Below are 19,037 nucleotides of genomic sequence, written 5' to 3' on the forward strand. Positions count from 1 at the left end.
CATTATATGAAAGTCCTGCCATCCCAGGAGTCAATCTGGTGAAGCTTCTTTGTACTCCCTCTATGGCAAGGATGTCTTTCCTCAGATTAGGGGACCAAAACTACACACAATACTCCAGGTGTGGTCTCACCAAGGCCTTGTACAACTGCAGTAGTACCTCCCTGCTCCTGTACTCAAATCCTCTTGCTATGAATGCCAGCATACCATTCGCCGTTTTCACTGCCTGCTGTACCTGCATGCCCACTTTCAATGACTGGTGTATAATGACACCCAGGTCTCGTTGCACCTCCCCTTTTCCTAATCGGCCACCATTCAGATAATAATCTGTTTTCCTATTTTTGCCACCAAGGTGGATAACTTCACATTTATCCACATTAAATTGCATCTGCCATGAATTTGCCCACTCACCCAACCTATCCAAGTCACTTTGCATCCTCTTAGCATCCTCCTCACAGCTAACACTGCCACCCAGCTTCATGTCATCCGCAAACTTGGAGATGCTGCATTTAATTCCCTCATCTAAGTCATTAATATATATTGTAAACAACTAGGGTCCCAGCACTGAGCCTTGCAGTACCCCACTAGTCACTGCCTGTCATTCTGAAATTTACTATGTGTTACCGTTATTTTAGGTTTTATCTGTTGCTTGGCATGATTTGGTAGGTTATTTTTGGGTCTGCGAATGCTCACAAAATTTTCCCATATAAATAAATGGTAATTGCTCCTTCACTTTACGACATTTCGGCTTACGAACCGTTTCATAGGAATGCTCTACCTTCGGATGGCAGGGGAAACCTGTACAGTATCGAAGTAGTAAAAGGGATTCAGCAGTGGCTGGATGGGAGATGCTAGAGAGTAGTGGTGGATAACTGTGTGTCAGATTGGAGGACGGTGTGTAGCAGTGTGCCTCAGGGATCTGTACTGGGTCCAATGTTGTTTGTCATATATATATAAATGATCTGGATGATGGGGTGGTAAATTGGATTCGTAAGTTTGCAGATGATACTAAGATAGGTGGCGTTGTGGATAATGAAGTAGGTTTTCAAAGCTTGCAGAGAGATTTAGACCAGTTAGAAGAGTGGGCTGAAAGATGGCAAATGGAGTTTAATGCTGAAAAATGTGAGGTGCTACGTCTTGGGAGGATTAATCAAAATAGGACATACATGGTAAATGGTAGGGCACTGAAGAATGCTGTAGAACAGAGGGATCTAGAAATAATGGTGCATTGTTCCCTGAAGGTGGAATCTCATGTGGATTGGGTGGTGAAGAAAGCTTTTGGTATGCTGGCCTTTATAAATCAGAGCATTGAGTATAGGAGTTGGGATGTAATGTTGAAATTGTATAAGGCATTGGTAAGGCCAAATTTGGGGTATTGTGTGCAGTTCTGGTCACCGAATTATAGGAAAGAGTACAGAGCAGGTATACTAAAATGTTGCCTGGGTTTCATCTCCTAAGTTACAGAGAAAGATTGAACAAGTTAGGTCTTTATTCTTTGGAGTGTAGAAGGTTGAGGGGGATCTTGATAGAGGTGTTTAAAATTATGAAGGGGATTGACAGAGTTGACGTGAATAGGTTTTTTCCATTGAGAATGGGGGAGATTCAAACAAGAGTACATGATTTGAGAGTTACAGGGCAAAAGTCTACGGCTAACATGAGGGGGAACTTCTTTACTCAGAGAGTGGTGGCTGTGTGGAACGAGCTTCCAGCAGAAGTGGTTGAGGCAGGTTCGATGTTGTCATTTAAAGTTAAATTGGATAGATATCTGGACAGGAAGGGAACGGAGGGTTATGAACCGAGTGCAGGTCGGTGGGACTGGGTGAGAGTAGGAGTTCGGCACAGAGTAGAAGGGCCGAGATGGCCTGTTTCCATGCTGTAATTGTTATATGGTTATATGGTTAATACAAGAGCAGGGATGTGATGCTGAGGCTTTATAAGGCACTGGTGAGGCCTTACCTTGAGTATTGTGAACAGATTTGGGCTTCTCATCTTAGAAGAGATGTGCTGGCATTGGAGAGGGTCCAGAGGAGGTTCACAAGGATGATTCCAGGAAGGAAAGGTTATCACTTGAGGAACATTTAATGGCTCTGGGTCTGTACTCACTGGTATTTAGAAGGATGTGGGGGATCTCATTGAAACCTTTTGAATCTTGAAAGGCCTAGACAGAGTAAATGTGAAAAGGATGTTTCCCATCTTGGGTGAGTCGAGGACAAGAGGGCACAGCCTCAGGATAGAGAGGCGTCCATTCAAAACAGAGATGCAGAGAAGTTTCTTCAGCCAGAGGTTGGTGATTTTGTGGAATTTATTACCACTGGCAGGTGTGGAGGCCAGGTCATTGGAGGCATTTAAGGCAGAGATTGAAAGTTTCTTGATTGAACATGGCATAAAAGGTTACGGGGAGAAGGCCGGGAACTAGGGTTGAGGTGGAGAAAAGAAAGGATCAGCCATGATTGAATGGTGGAGCGGACTCGATGGGCCAAATGACCTAATTCTGCTCCTATTCATTTGGTCTTAATGTTCACATAGACACACACACACACACACACACACACACACACACACACACACACACACACACACACACACACACACACACACGTAAATTGTAAGTTGTAAGTAAATATTGACAGTTTTCTTTTCACTTTGGGCACACTGAATAAACGCCCTTGTTCAACAGTATTAAGTGAATCCAACCATCTTTTTTCCTTTGGTCTGTTGCCCAGAAAAAACTACATTCTACAACTCAGTGAATTCAAATGAATCAAGAATGGTGGAAGCAGCAAGACCAATTGTCATTGCTCATGCCATGTGCAGGAAGGAGATGGAGGCTGGCATTTTGTGAAGCTGCTTTGCATCCTCCATTTTGTGAACTGAAATTGCTTGTCTATTGTTTTAAAGTAGACACAATGATGCTCCAGGTAATCTGCTAAACCTGAGAACATTCTGAGATAGCTGCATATTGTGTGTGCAACGGCAGGTTTGCAGAAGTATCTTGCTAGACTCAGGGTATGGGTCACCTGGTTTAACTGCTTTGAACCCATCAGAGTTGAAGAGGATAAAGATCCATAAAATACCAGATGTCACCTGTGGAGAAGGACAATAAATGGATGCTGGCTTCGATCAGAGTCAATAAGCGGGTGCTAAAGATCAGCCAGATGCCCCATAGACAATATCACTGAAATGCAACATTTGAACTGGTAAGGAACAAATATAAAAACAGATGCTTTGGGTGTGTTGATGGCAATAACTCTCTAGAGACCCAACATTGCAGATATAGAGAACCCCAGCAACATGGGGAGATTTGGACCAGGACGATAAGGAGCACATGACCAGCAGAGACTCCTTTTTACTGGCATTAATTTTTCTATTCAAAGTTGTGAGATGCAACGGGACTTGGGAGACCTCATACAGGATACCCTTAAGGTTAACCTCCAGGTTGAGTCGGTAATGAAGAAGGCGAATGCATAGGCATCTCCCTCCTTACTGAAACGCTGTACTGCTGCCATGGTCCCTTTAGAAACACAGAGGTCAGATATTATTGAGCTGTGGTGTCACACGCCCCATGGGTCAGAAGTTATACAGCATGGAAACAGGCTCTTCGGCCTAAAAGATTCCTGTTGCCCAACATGCCCCATTCATGCCAGTCCCATTTGACAGCGTTTTCCCATAACCTTCTAAACTTTTCCAATCCATGTACTTCTCCAACTGTTTTTTGTTATTGTATCTGTCTCAGCCACTTCTTCTGGCAGCTCGTTCCTCTTTGTGTCAAAAAAATAGCCTCTCAAGTTCCTATTAAATCTTTCCCTTCTCACCTGAGTGCATTCACCTGATCCATGCCCGTCAGCATTTCTGCACCTCTGTAAGATCAAAGAACTAAAGTCCAAACTCTCCCTATATCTGGAGAAGATGGCGGTGTGATGGCAGCATGCGCGGCCACTTCGGTGGTGATGTCTGTTATCTATCAAATAGGGGACCGTGCACAATTCTGATTTGATGGAGACGGACATGACAGTATGGAGGAACATCTGGAAAACTTCTGAAATGTCCGCTTCACTGCCGCTGCTACTGTGTGGTAACCGGAATCTCCGGAGCAGAAGGCCCCAAAATCCTCGGCTTTGCTTGTTTCAGCGGCTGGGACGAGGTCAAAGGCGCTCGGCAGAGGATGGCGCTCGGGAGGGTGTATCGGAGAGGCTGGTCGGCAGCTCGAAGTTTTCGGACAGATGGACTCAGTGTCGGCTGTGGTCGGCTGCTTCCAAGGCATCAGCAAGTTGACGGTGTCTGGAGGTTTATGACAGGGAGTTTCTCCCTTTTGCCGCCTGCTATCGGGGACTCGGGAGTCGATCGACTTGGGGACTTTTGAGACTTTATTTACAGTGCCCATGGTTTGTTCTTCATCAAATTATGGTATTGCTTTGCACTGCTGTAACTATATGTTATAATTATGTGGTTCTGTCAGTGTTAGTCTTTGGTTTGTCCTGTTTTCTGTGATATCACTCCAGAGAAACATTGTATCATTTCTTAATGCATGTATGCATTTCTAAATGACAATAAAGGAGGACTGAGTGTTCTCATAATCTAATTCAGTCCCTCAGGCCATGGCAATATCATTGTACACCTTTTCTGCACTCTTTCCAGTTTCATCACTTCTTTCCTTTTTCAGGGTGACTGAAGTGGAATACAATACGCCAAATACATCCTCACCAGCATCCTGTACAACTGCTACAGACCTTCTCGCTTTTATACTCAATGTCGTGTCTTATGAAGGCCAGTACTCCAAAAGTTTTCTTCACTACACTGTCTGCCTGTGACTGAACTTTCATATACTTGTACATCAAGCTCCCTCCGTTTTACAGCTCTCCCCAGGGACCTGGTGTTTACAGTAAGCGTATTACCTGAGGCACACCACTAGTCACAGACCTCCAGTCAGGGAAATAACATTCCACCAAGCACCCCCAGTTTTTGCCATCGAGCTCTCTGTGTATCCACTTGGCTATCCCTGGATTCCTTGTGATCTAAACTTGTAGAGCAGCCTGATGTAGATCCTTAACAAAAGCCTTTTATAAATACCACATCTACACCCTGCCCTCATCTTGGTCATATCTCCAACAACTCAGTCATGACCTCCCACACACAAAGACTCACCGACAACCCCCATTCTTTCCAGATGTACGTCTTTCTTGTCGCAAAGATCCTCCCAGTAACTTACCTACCTCAGATGTTAGACTCACTACTCTACAGTTCCTGGCTTCTTATTTGCTGCCCATCTTAAATAAAGACACAACATTCACTCCTCTCCAGTCCACCAGCACCTCCCCTGTAGCTAAAATCGGTGCAAATTGTGACTCCCTCATTTTCCTTGCCTTTCACCGTTGTGATGAATATCACAGCTCAGATCCCTGAGATTTATCCACCTCAGTAACTTCAAATCACTGTGAAGTCTCCTTAATCTCCTCTGCCAAAGCTACCTCAGGCCCCCTTTCTGTCCTCCTCATTTCCTTCTCAACTGCACTCCTGCATTCCCAATACTCCTCCAGGAATTCAGTTCATACTAGCTGCCTTTACCTGACCCATACATCCTCTTTCTCTTCCCTTGCCAGCCACAATATAACATAGAAACATAGAAACACAGAAAACCTGCAGCACAATACAGGCCCTTCACCCACAAAGCTGTGCCAAACATGTCCTTACCTGAGAAATTACTGAGAGTTACCCATAGCCCTCTATTTTTCTAAGCTTGATATACCTGTCCGGGAGACTCTTAAATGACCCTATCGTATCAGCCTCCACCAAAATTGCCGGCAGCCCATTCCGCACACTCACCACTCTCTGCGTTAAAAACCTACCCCTGACATCTCCTCTGTACCTACTTCCAAGCACCTTAAAAATGTGACCTCTCGTGCCTTCCTTGTACGTGGGAAGTTATGACTGTATAAGCCTCAGACTATCCACACGATCAATACCTCTCATTATCTTATACATATCTATCAGGTCACCTCTCATCTTCCATCGCCCCAAGGGCAAAAGGCCGAGTTCCTTCAACCAATTCTCATAAGGCATGAGCCCCAATCCAGCTACCATCCTTGTAAATCTCCTCTGCGCCCTTTGTAAAGTTGCACATCCTACCTAGAGTGAAGCGACCAGAACTGAGCATAGTACTCTAAGTGGGGTCTGACCAGGGTCCTATATAGCTGCAAAATTACCTCTCCGCTCCTAAACTCAGTCCCACGGTTGATGAAGGTTAATGCACGGTATGCCTCCTTACCCACAGAGTCAACATGCGCAGCAGCTTTGAGTGTCCTATGGACTCAGACCCCAAGACCCCTCTAATCCTCCACCCTGCCAAAACTCTTACCATTAATACTATATTCTGCCCTCATATTTGACCTACCAAAATGAACCACCTCACACTTATCTGCGTTGAACTCCATCTGCCACCTCTCAGCCCATTTTAGCATCCTATCATTGTCCTGCTGTAACATCTGACAGCCCACCACACTATCCGCAACACCTCCAACCTTTGTGTCATCAGCAAACTTACTAACCCATCCCACCACTTCTTCATCCAGGTCATTTATAAAAATCACGAAGAGTAGGGGTCCCAGAACAGATCCCTGAGAGACACCACTGGTGACTGACATCCATGCAGAATATGACCTGCCTACAACCACTCTTTGCCTTCTGTGGCAAGTCAGTTCTGGATCAACAAGCAATGTCCCCTTGGATCCCATGTCTCCTTACTTTCTCAGTAAGCCTTGCAGGGGGTACCTTGTCAAATGCCTTGCTGAAATCAATATAAACTATATTAGATTAGATTAGATTCAACTTTGTTGTCATTGTGCCAAGTACAGATACAAAGTCAATGAAATGCAGGTAGCATCTAACCAGAAATGCAAGGAATAGTGTTATTTACAAAATAACTGTGAATAAAAAGTAAGTGCTACAGCACACAAATATAAAAGTACTGAGACAGTACAATATGGGCGCTGTGATATGAGGTTCAGCAGGGTCACAGCCTCAGGGAAGGAGATCTTCCTGTGCCTGCTAGTGCAGGAATGGAGGCTCCTGTAGCGCCTACCAGATGGGAGGAGAGTAAAAAAGTCCATGGGTAGAGTGAGATGCATCCTTGATAATGCTTTTCGGCCTGCCTAGGCAGCGTTTATGGTAGATGTTCTCAATGGTGGGCAATTGGGTGCTGATAAACCGCTGAGCAGTTTTCACCACACGCTGGAGTACTTTGCGGTCCGATACGGGACAATTGCCATACCACAGTGAGATGCAGTTGGTGAATATGCTCTCAATGGTACAGTGGTAACAGTGCGTCAGTATCCTGGAACAAAGGTGAGCTTTCTTGATGCTCCATAGGGAATAAAGGCGCTGTTGTGCCTTTTTGATCAGGATGGAGGAGTTTGGGGACCAGGTGAGATCCTTGGAAATGTGGACACCAAGGAATTTGAAGCTTGATACACACTCCACTACAGCTCCGTTGATGTAGTTGGGGACATGAGTGTGGCTCCTAGCGTGCCTGAAGTCCACAATGATCTCCTTGGTCTTCTGGGTGTTAAGGGCCAGGTTGTTGTCGGCACACCACGCAGCCAGGTGCTGGACCTCGTCCCTGTAGGCCGTCTCGTCATCCCCTCTGATCAGGCCAACCACCGTGGTGTCGTCTGTGAACTTGATTATGGAGTTGGAACCATGTACAGGAACGCAGTCATAGGTGAAAATGGAGCACAGAAGAGGGCTCAGCACACAGCCTTGAGGCACGCCGGTGTTCAAGGTGAGAGTGGAGGAGGAGAGGTTGTCTAACTCAACTGATTAGGTCTGTTACTGAGAAAGTCCAAGGTCCAATTGCAGAGGGATAAGCTGATACCAAGCTGGCGAAGTTTGGCGATCAGCTTGGAGGGGATCACAGTATTGAATGCCAAACTAAAGTCAATGAACAGCATTCTGACGTAAGAGTTGGGTCTGTCCAGGTGGGTCAGGGCAGAGTGAAGTGCCGTGGAGATGGCGTCCTCTGTCGACCTGTTTGTGCGATAGGCAAATTGATGGGGGTCCAGGGTAGTGGGCAGACAGGATTTCGGATGTGATAGAACCAGTCTCTCAAAGCACTTTGTAATGGTGGGGGTGAGCGCAACTGGGCGGACTATCTATGCTCTACCGCAATCAATGTGTTTAGTCACATCCTCAAAAATTTCAATCAGGCTTGTAAGTCATGACCTGCCTTTGACAAAGCCTTGCTGACTATTCCTAATCACGTTATGCCTCTCCAAATGTTCATAAATCCTGCCTCTCAGAATCTTTTGCATAAACTTACCAACCCCTGAAGTAAGACTCACTTGTCTATAACTTTCTGGTCTATCCCTTCCCCCTTTCTTGAATAACAGAACAACATCTCCAACCCTCCAATCTTCTGGAACCTCCTCTGTCCCCGTTGATGATGCAATGGTCATCTCCAGAGGCTCAGCAATCTCTTCCCTTGCCTCCCACAGTAGCCTGGGGTACATCTCGTCCTGTCCTAGTGACTTATCCAACTTGATGTTATCCAAAATCTCCTACATATCGTCTTTCTTAATAGCTACGTGCTCAAGCTTTTCAGTCCGCTGTAAGTCATCCATACAATCACCAAGATCCTTTAACATAGTGAATACTGAAGCAAAGTACTCATTAAGTACCTCTGCTATCTCCACCGGTTCCATACCACTATCACACTTGATTGGTCCTACTCTCTCACATCTTATCCTTTTGCTCTTAACATACTTGTAGAATGCCTTGGTGTTTTCCTTAATCCTGTCCGCCAAGGTTTTCTTATGGTCCCTTCTCCTAACTTCATTCTTGAGCTCCTTCACGCTAGCCTTATAATCTTCTAGCTCTCTATCATTACCTAGTTTTTTGAACCTTTCATAAGCTCTTCTTTTCTTCTTGACTAGATTTACAACAGCCTTTGTACACCACGGTTCCTGTACCCTACCATCCTTTCCCTGTCTCATTGGAACGTACCTATGCAGAACTCCACACAAATATCCCCTGAACACTTGCCACATTCCATCCGTACATTTCCCTGAGAACATCTATTTCCAATTTATGCTTCCAAGATCCTGCCTGATAGCCTCATATTTCCCCTTACTCCAACTAAACACTTTCCTAACTTGTCTGTTCCTATCTCTCTCCAATGCTATGCTAAAGGAGAGAGAGAGTCACCAAAAAGCTCTCCCACTGGGAGATCTGACACCTGACCAGGTTCATTTCCCAATACCAGGTCAAGTCCAGCCTCTCCCGTTGTAGGTTCATCCACATAGTGTGTCAAGAAACCTTCTTGAACACACCTAATAAACTCCACCCCATTAAATCCCTTGCTCCAGGGACACCAATTGATTTTTGGGAAATTAAAATCTCCCATCACGACAACCATGTTATTATTACACCTTTCCAGAATCTGTCTCCCTATCTGTTCCTCGATGTCCCTGTTATTATTGGGTGGTCTATAAAAAACACCCAGTAGAGTTATTGACTCCTTCCTGTTCCTACATTTCACCCACAGAGACTCCATTGACAATCCCTCCACATCTTCCTCCCTTTCTATGGCTGTGACACTATCTCTGATCAACAGTGCCATGTCACCACTATTTTGACTCCTTTCCTGCCCTTTTTGAAACATCTAAAGCCTGGCACTTCCTGCCCCTAAGCCATCCAAGTCTCTGTAATGGCCACAACATCATAGCTACAAGTATTGATCCATGCTCTAGGCTCATCCACTTTATTCATAATACTCCTTGCATTAGTATAAGCACATCTCAAACCATTGGTCTGAATGCCTCCCTCCTAGATCACCTGCCTATCCTCCCTCTCGTACTGTCTCCAAACTTTCTCTATTTGTGAGCCAAGTACCTCTTCCTCCGTCTCTTCAGTTTGGTTCCCACCCCGCAGCAATCCTAGTTTAAACTCTCCCCAGTAAATTTAGCAAACCCTCCTGCTGGGATATTGGTCCCCCTGCGATTCAAGTGCAACCAGTCCTTTTTGTACAGTTTGCACCTGTCCGAGAAGGGGTCCCAGTGATCCAGAAATCTGAACCCCTGTCCCCTGCTCCAATCCCTCAGCCACACATCCATCCTCCACCTCATTCTATTCCTATACTCACTGTCACGTGGCACAGACAGTAATCCCGAGATGACTACCTTTCTGGTCCTGTTTCTCAACATCTTTCCTAACTCCCTGCAGTATGTTTTCAGGACCTCCTCCCTTTTCATACCTATGTTTTAGTACCAATATAGAAACATAGTAAAGTAGAAAACCTACAGCATAATACAGGCCCTTCAGCCCACAAAGTTGTGCCGAACATGTCCCTACCTTAGAAATTACTAGGCTTACCTATAGCCTTCTATTTTACTAAGCTCCATGTACCTATCTAAAAGTATCTTAAAGGACACTATTGTAGCTGCCTGCACCACCATTGGCAGCAGCCCATTCCATGCACTCACCACTCTCTGAGTGAAAAACTTACCCCTGACATCTCCTCTGTACCTACTCCCTAGCACCTTAAACCTGTGTCCTCTTGTGGTAACCATTTCAGCCCTGAGAAAAACCCTCTGACTATCCACGTGATCAATGCCTCTCATCATCTTATACTCTTCTATCGGGTCACCTCTCATCCTCCGTCGCTCCGAGGAGAAAAGGCCGAGTTCACTCAACCTATTCTCATAAGGCATGCTGCCCAATCCAGGCAACATCCTTGTAAATCTCCACTGCACCCTCCTATGGCTTCCACATCCTTCCTGTAGTGAGGCGACCAGAACTGAGCACAGTACTCCAAGTGGGGTCTGACCAGGGTCCTATATAGCTGCAACATTACCTCTCGGCTCCTGAATTCAATTCCACGATTGATGAAGGCCAATGCACCGTGTGCCTTCTAAACTACAGAGTCAACCTGCGCAGCTGCTTTGAGCGTCCTATGGACTCGGACCCCAAGATCCCTCTGATCCTCTACACTGTCAAGAGTCTTACCATTAATACTATATTTTGCCATCATATTTGACCTACAAAAATAAATAACTTCACACTTATCTGGGTTGAACTCCATCTACCACTTCTCAGCCCAGTTTTGCTTTCTATCAATGTCCCACTGTAACCTCTGACAACCCTCCACACTATCCACAGTACCTCCAACCTTTGTGTCATCAGCAAACCGATCCCTCCATAGAAACTATAGAAACCATAGAAAAACTACAGCACAGAAACAGGCCTTTTGGCCTTTCTTGGCTGTACTGAACCATTTTCTGCCTAGTCCCACTGACCTGCACATGGACCGTATCCCTCCATACACCTCCCATCCATGTATCTGTCCAATTTATTCTTAAATGTTAAAAAAGAACCTGCATTTATCACCTCGTCTGGCAGCTCATTCCATACTCCCACCACTCTCTGTGTGAAGAAGACCCCCCTAATGTTCCTTTTAAACTTTTCCCCCCTCACCCTTAACCTATGTCCTCTGGCTTCTTTTTCTCCACTTGTCTCAGTGAAAAAAGGCTGCTTGTATTCACTCTATCTATACCCATCATAATTTTACATACCTCTATGAAATCTCTCCACATTCTTCTGCACTCCAGGAAATAAAGTCCTTACCTATTCAACCTTCCTCTGTAACTGAGTTTCTCAAATCCCGGCAACATCCTTGTAAACCTTCTCTGCAGTCTTTCAACCTTGTTAATATCCTTCCTGTAATTTGGTGACCAAAACTGAGCACAATACTCGAGATTCAGCCTCACCAATGCCTTATACAATCTCATCATAACATTCCAACTCTTATACTCAATACTTTGATTAATAAAGGCCAATGTACCACTTCCTCATCCAGATCAGTTATAAAAATCACGAAGAGTAAGGGTCCCAGAACAGATCCCTGAGGCACCCCACAGGTGACGGACCTCCATGCAGAGTATGACCCGTCTATAACCACTCTTTGCCTTCTGTGGGCAAGCCAGTTCTGGATCTACAAAGCACTGTCCCCTTGGATCCCATGCCTCCTTACTTTCTCAATAAGCCTTGCATGGGGTACCTTATCAAATGCCTTGCTGAAATCCATATGCACTACATCTACTGCTCTTCCTTCATCATTGTGTTTAGTCACACCCTCAAAAAATTCAATCAGGCTCGTCTGGCATGACCTGCCCTTGACAAAGCCATACTGACTACTCCTAATCATATTATACACCTCCAAATGTTCATAAATCCTGCCCTTCAGGATCTTGTACTCACTGGTCTATAATTTCCTGGGCTATTTCTACTCCCTTTCTTGAATAAATGAACAACATTCGCAACCCCCCAATCCTCCAGAACCTCTCCCGTCCCCATTGATGATGCAAAGATCATCGCCAGAGGCTCAGCAATCTCCTCTCTCGCCTCCCAGAGTAGCCTGGGGTACATCTCATCCGGTCCCGGTGACTTAACTTGATGCCTTCCAAAAGCTCCATTACATCCTCTTTCTTAATATCTACATGCTGAAGCTTTTCAGTCTGCTGCAAATCATCACTACAGTCACCAAGATCCTTTTACGTAGTGAATACTGAAGTAAAGTATTCATTATGTACCGCTGCTGTTTCCTACGATTCTATACACACTTGCCCACTGTCACACTTGATAGGTTCTGTTTTTTCACGTCTTATCCTCCTGCTCTTCACATACTTGTAGAATGCCTTGGGGTTTTCCTTAATCCTGTCTGTGAAGGCCTTCTCATTTCCCCTTCTGGCTCTCCTAATTTCCTTCTTAAGCTTCTTCCTGTTAGCCTTATAATCTTCTATATCTCCAACATTACCTCACTCTCTAGACCTTTTGTAAGCTTTTCTTTTCTTCTTGACTAGATTTATTACAACCTTTGAACACCACAGTTCCGGTACCTGAGCATAACTTCCCTGTCTCATTGGAACGTACCTATACAGAACTCCACACAAATTTAACCATACAACCATATAACAATTACAGTACGGAAATAGGTCATCTTGGTCCTTATAGTCCGTGCCGAACTCCTACTTTCACCTAGTCCCACCGACCTGCACTCAGCCCATAACCCTCCATTCCTTTCCTGTCCATATATCTATCCAATTTAACTTTAAACGACAACATCGAACCTGCCTCAACCAGTTCTTCTGGAAGCTCGTTCCACACAGCTACCACTCTCTGAGTAAAGAAGCTCCCCCTCATGTTACCCCTAAACTTTTGCCCTTTAACTCTCAAATATCCCCTGTGCAAATATCCCCTGAATATTTGCACATTTCTTCCGTACTTTTCCCTGAGAACATCTGTTTCCAATTTAAGCCTCCAATTTCCTGCCTGATAGCCTCATAATTCCCCTTACTCCAACTAAATACTTTTCTAACTTGTCTGTTCCTATCTCTCTCCAATGCTATTGGAAAGGAGTCAGAATTATGATCACTATCTCCAAAATGCTCTCCCACTGAGAGATCTGACACCTGACCAGGTTCATTTCCCAATCAAGTACAGCTTCTCCTTTTGTAGGCTTATCTACATATTGTGTCAAAAAACCTTCCTGAACACACCTAACAAACTTCACCCCATCTAAACCCCTCACTCTAGGGAGATGCCAATTGATATATGGGAAATTAAGATCTCCCATCATGACAACTCTGTTATTATTACACCTTTTCAGGATCGGTTTCTCTATCTGCTCCTTGATATCCCTGTTACTATTGGGCGGCCTATAAAATACACCCAGTAAAGTTATTGACCCCTTCCTGTTCCTAACCTCCACCCACAGAAGCTCCGTAGACAATCTCTCCATGGCGTCCACTTTTTCTGCAGCCATGACACTATCTCTGATCAACAGTGCAATGCCCCCACCTCTTTTGCCTCCCTCCTTGTCCTTTCTGAAACATCTAAAACTCAGCATTTGAAGTAACCATTCTTGTCCCTGAGCGATCCAAGTCTCTGTAATGGCCACCACATCATATCTCCAAGTGCTGATCCATGCTCTAAGCTCATCCGTTTTGTTCACAATACTCCTTGCATTAAAATAGACACATCTCAAACCTTCGGTCTGAGCGCGTCCCTTCTCTATCACCTGCCTAACCTCCCTCTCGCACTGTCTACATGCTTTCTCTACTTGTGAGCCAACCTCCTCTTCCTCAGTCTCTTCAATTCTGTTCCCACCTCCCAACAATTCTAATTTAAACTCTCCCCAGCAGCCTTAGCAAATCTCCCCGCCAGGATATTAGTCCCCCTGGGATTCAAGTATAACCTGTCCTTTTTGTACAGGTCACGCCTGCCCCAAGAGAGGTCCCAATGATCCAGAAATCCAAATCCCTGCCCCTGCTCTAATACCTCAGCCACGCATTTATCCTCCACCTCATCCTATTCCTATTCTCACTGTCGCGTGGCACAGGCAGTAATCCCGAGATTACTACCTTTGCGGTCCTGCTTCTCAACTTCGCTCCTAACTCCCTGTAGTCTTTTTCCAGGACGTCTTCCCTTTTCCTACCAATGTCATTGGTACCAATATGTACCATGACCACTGGCTGTTCCCCCTCCCACCATAGGATATCTTGGACCCAATCCGGAACATCCCAGACCCTGGCACCTGAGAGGCAAATTACCATCCGAGTTTCTTTCCTGCGTCACAGAATCGCCTGTCTGACCCCCTAACTATAGAGTGCACTATCACTGCTGCCATCCTCTTCCTTTCTCTACCCCTCTGAGCCACAGGACCGAACTCTGTGCCAGAACCACAGCCACTTATGCTTCCCCCAGGTAGCCATTGCCCCAAGCAGTCCTCAAACAGGAGTACTGTACTTAATGTTAAAGGGCACGGCCACCGGGATACTCTCTAGTACCTGCTTCTTGCCCCTCCCTCATCTCCCATAAATGACACGGAGCAGAGAAAACCGGCCTCACACATATACTTCTTCATCTTGCTCATCATCCAGGGTTCCCTACTCCTACCAGCCTTTCCAGCAGTCCAGCAGGAACTGTGCTATCAATGTCCCACCTTTAAAAGCTCCCCACTTGCCTGTGGTCCCTTTTTCAACAAACGACCTACTTCAGTTAACAGGAATATACAGTCCAGCCTCCTATCGCATTCCTTATTACTGGAGTCCTGTCTGTCTCCACCCTTTCCTGCTGAGTCAGAGCCATTCCCGATGTGTCACACATTGGCTACTGCTGCTGCTTTCTCCTTAACCTCGGAGGAACATTTGTCTCTGGGCCTGTACTCGCTGGAGTTTAGGAGAATGAGGGGAATTTCATTGAAACCTATTGAGTATAAAAAGGTCAGGATAGGGTGGATGTGGGAGGATGTTCTCTACAGTGGGGGTGTCAGGACCAGAAGGCTCAGCCTCAGAATGGACAATGTCTCTTTGGAACAGAGATGAGGAGGAATTTCTTCAGCCAGAGCCTGGTGACTCTGTGGAATTCATTGCCACGTGTGGCTGTGCTGGCCAACACATTGGGTACATTTAAGGTGGAGGTTGGCAGGTTTTGCTTAGTCTAGGTGTTAAAGTTTATGAGGAGAATGGGGTTCAGAGGAGCAGTAAATCAGCCATGAGGGAATAGTGGAGCAGACTCGATGGGCCGAAGAGCCCAATTCTGCTGCTATGTTTTATGGTCTTATGGTAAAATGGTAGTCTTGTTTCAAGGGGAATGGCCCGAGGGAAATCCTACACTGTCTACTCCCCCACTCCCTTCTGTTTACCTGCTAGTTACCAAAGATTAGGTGTGACCACATCATTTCTCTCCCCCATCGGGAGGCAATCGATTCAGGTCTGTGATCTACTCTGATCACAGGACTGCACAGAATGGTCATGTGCATCACAATCTACCAGCAGGAGTGGCCCATTCCTGGGAGCTCCATCCTGACAATTCGCTGGGCCGCCTTCGCCACGCAATGCAGGTCTTGTTGTTCAGCGGCTGTGCAGCTGGCATACCACACGGTGGCGCTGTCGGTCAGGATGGTTTCAGTTGTGCTTCTGTAGAAGTTAAGCAGCAGTTTCTGTGGGAGTTTGGCCTGTTTCAGCTTTCTGAGGAAGAAGAGTCTTTGTTGTGTCCTTTTTATAAGCAGCGAGGTGTTGGTAGTCCATGTCAGCTGTTTTGACAACATAACGCCAAGGAACATTAGGTTTCCCACACTATCCACTACGTCTCCATGTATACTGGGGGTGGGAGTGTACTCTGTCCTTTGATCTCCTGAAGTCAATGATCAATAAAGCACAGGAAAAAGCCATTCGGCTCATTGTGAGCATACTGGTATTTTTACCCATCTACACTAATCCCATTTCCTTGCATTATGTCCATTTCCCTCCATATCTTGTCTATCTGAGTGCCTGTCCAAATGCTTCATAATTAGAGTAACTATTTTTGATGCCAGCACCCTTCCAGTAGTGACTTCCGGATATCAATTAATCTCTGTCATTAAACAAAGCTTATCTCTCAGTTCCCACTAATGACTAGTGAGACTTGGTTGAAGGAGTCATAGGACTGGCTTCTCGATGCTCTGGGGTTCTGGGGTTCTCTGGGGTACATGATAACAGGGTTGGTATTAAGGGGGATGGATGGCATCACTCATTGGGGAAAATGTCACAGCACTGTTCAGACAAGACAGACTGGAGAGCTCATCCACTGTGGCTATATTGGTGGAACAGGAATATGAAATGAATGTTCATGTTAATGGATCATATTAAATTCCTCCCAATAGTCAGTGGGATTTAGAGGAGCAAATTATCAGAGAGATAGCAGACAGTTGCAATAAAAGTCAGATTGTGATAGTCGGTGATTTTAAGTTTTCACATAATGAGAAGTGACCTTATAGAAATGTTTAAAATCATAAGGGGCTGGGTGTCATGGTAGTGTAGTGGTTAGCACAATACTTTACAGTACAGGCGACGCAGGTTCAATTCTGGCCACTGCCTGTCAGGAATTTGTATGTTATCCCCGTGACCATGTGGGTCCTCTGGGTGCTCTGGTTTCCTCCCACAGTCTAAAGCTGTACTGGTTAGTAGGTTAATTGGTCATTCAAAATTATCCCATGATTAGGTTAGGGTTAAGTCAGTAGTTGATAGACGGTATGGCTCGTTGGGCCTGAAGGACCTATTCTGCACTGTATCTCTAAATAAACAAATAAATAAATGAAAATAAATCTGAAACCTTACCCTCTGTACTAATTCCTCAGCCACACATCCACCTAGCAATTCATCTTATTTTACCCTCTCTGGTGTGTGGAGTAGGCACAACCCAGAGATTGCTACCCATGAGGACCTGCTTTTCCGTTTCTTCCCCAGTTTCCCATATTCTCTCATCAGCACCTTTTCCCCTTTCCTGCTTGTGATTTGGACGAGTAAGTGCAAGTGTGGGGTTAGCAAGTTTGCAGATACCATGAAGGTTGGTGGAGTTGTGGATAGTGTAGAAGGTTTCCGTAGATTACAACAGGACATTGACTGGATGTAGAGCTGGGCTGAGGATGGTCAGAGTTCAAACTGGAGAAGTGTGGAGTGATTCACTTTGGAAGGTCAAATTTGAAAGTAGGGTTAAAGACAGGATCCTTTGCAGTGTGGAGGAAACGAGGGGTCTTGAGGTACACGTACGTAGATTGCTCAAGGTTGCATGCAAGTTGATTGGATTGTTAAGAAGCTGCATGGTGTGTTGGCCTTACTTCAAAGTTCAGAGTAAATTTATTATTAAAATACATTTATGTCTCCATTTCCAACCCTGAGATTCATTTCCTTGTGGGCATACTCAATAAATCCATCATAGAATAATAACCATAATAGAATCAATGACAGAGCAAATCAACTTGGGTGTTCATCCAGTGTGCAAAAGACAAACTGCAAATACACAAATTAATAATAATAATAATAATAATAAATAAAACATATAAGATTATAAGATATAGGAGCAGAATTAGCCTAAATGGCCCATCGAGTCTGCTCCACCATTCAATCATAGCTGATCCTTAAATAAGCAATGAATATTGAGAACATGAGGTGAAGAATCGGGAAAGTGAACCCATAGGTTGTGGTAACATTTCAGTAATGGTGCAAGTGAAGCTGAGTGAAGTTTTATCCACTAGTTCAAGAGTCTGATGGTTGAGGGGTAAAACTGTTCCTGAACCTGGTGGTGTGAGTCCCGAGGCTCTGGTACCCCCTTCCTGATGGCAGCAGAGAGAAGAGAGCATAACCTGGGTGGTGGGTCTCCCTGATGATGGATGCTGCTTTCCTGTGCCAGCACTCTGTGTAGATGTGCTCAGGGGTGCTGATGCTTTTACCTGTCACTGACTGGGCCACACTCACTACTCTTTGTAGCATTTTTTGTTCCAGGGTTTGGTGTTCCCATTCCAAGTGAGTTGCAGCCAGTATGCAGATACTCTCCACCACACATCTCCAGGTGTCATGCTGAATCTTTCAAACTCCTAAGGATGTAGAGACGCCACTTATGGGGACTGAGTTCAAGAGCTCTCTAAAACTCCGGTTAATCCACACCTGGAGTTTTGTGTTCAGTTCTGGACACCTTGTTATAGAAAAGATGTGGAAGCCTTAGAGAGGATGCAAAGGATATTTACCAGGATGCTTCCTGGATTAGAAAGTACACCTTTTGAGGAGAGTTTCACCAAGCTAGGCCTTTTTTCTTTGGTGTAAAGAAGGATAAGAGGTGACTTGACAGGGATGTACAAGATGATAAGAGGCAGAGATTGAATGGACAGCCAGAGACTTTTTCCCAGGATGGGAATGGCTAATGTGAGGGGCATAATTTTAAGGTGATTAAAGGAATTGTACAGGAAAGGTCAGACGTAGCTTTTTTTTCACAAAAGGAGTGGTCAATGGTTTGAAAGTCCTGCAAGGGGTGATGGTAGAGGCAGATACGTTAGGGATTTTTAAGAAACTCTTAAATAAGCACAGGGATGATACAGAAATGGAGGGCTATGTGGGAGGGAATGCTGGCCGGTGTTGCAGTGGCATCCACACCAGACTTTGAGGTGAGTGGACCCGGGTTTGAATCTAGGCCAGATCCTTACATGCTTGATTGTTGAGCTAGAAACTCGGCCTCATAAA

This window comes from Mobula birostris, chromosome 8, assembly GCF_030028105.1.
Source record: "Mobula birostris isolate sMobBir1 chromosome 8, sMobBir1.hap1, whole genome shotgun sequence".
NCBI classification, from domain to species: domain Eukaryota; kingdom Metazoa; phylum Chordata; class Chondrichthyes; order Myliobatiformes; family Myliobatidae; genus Mobula; species Mobula birostris.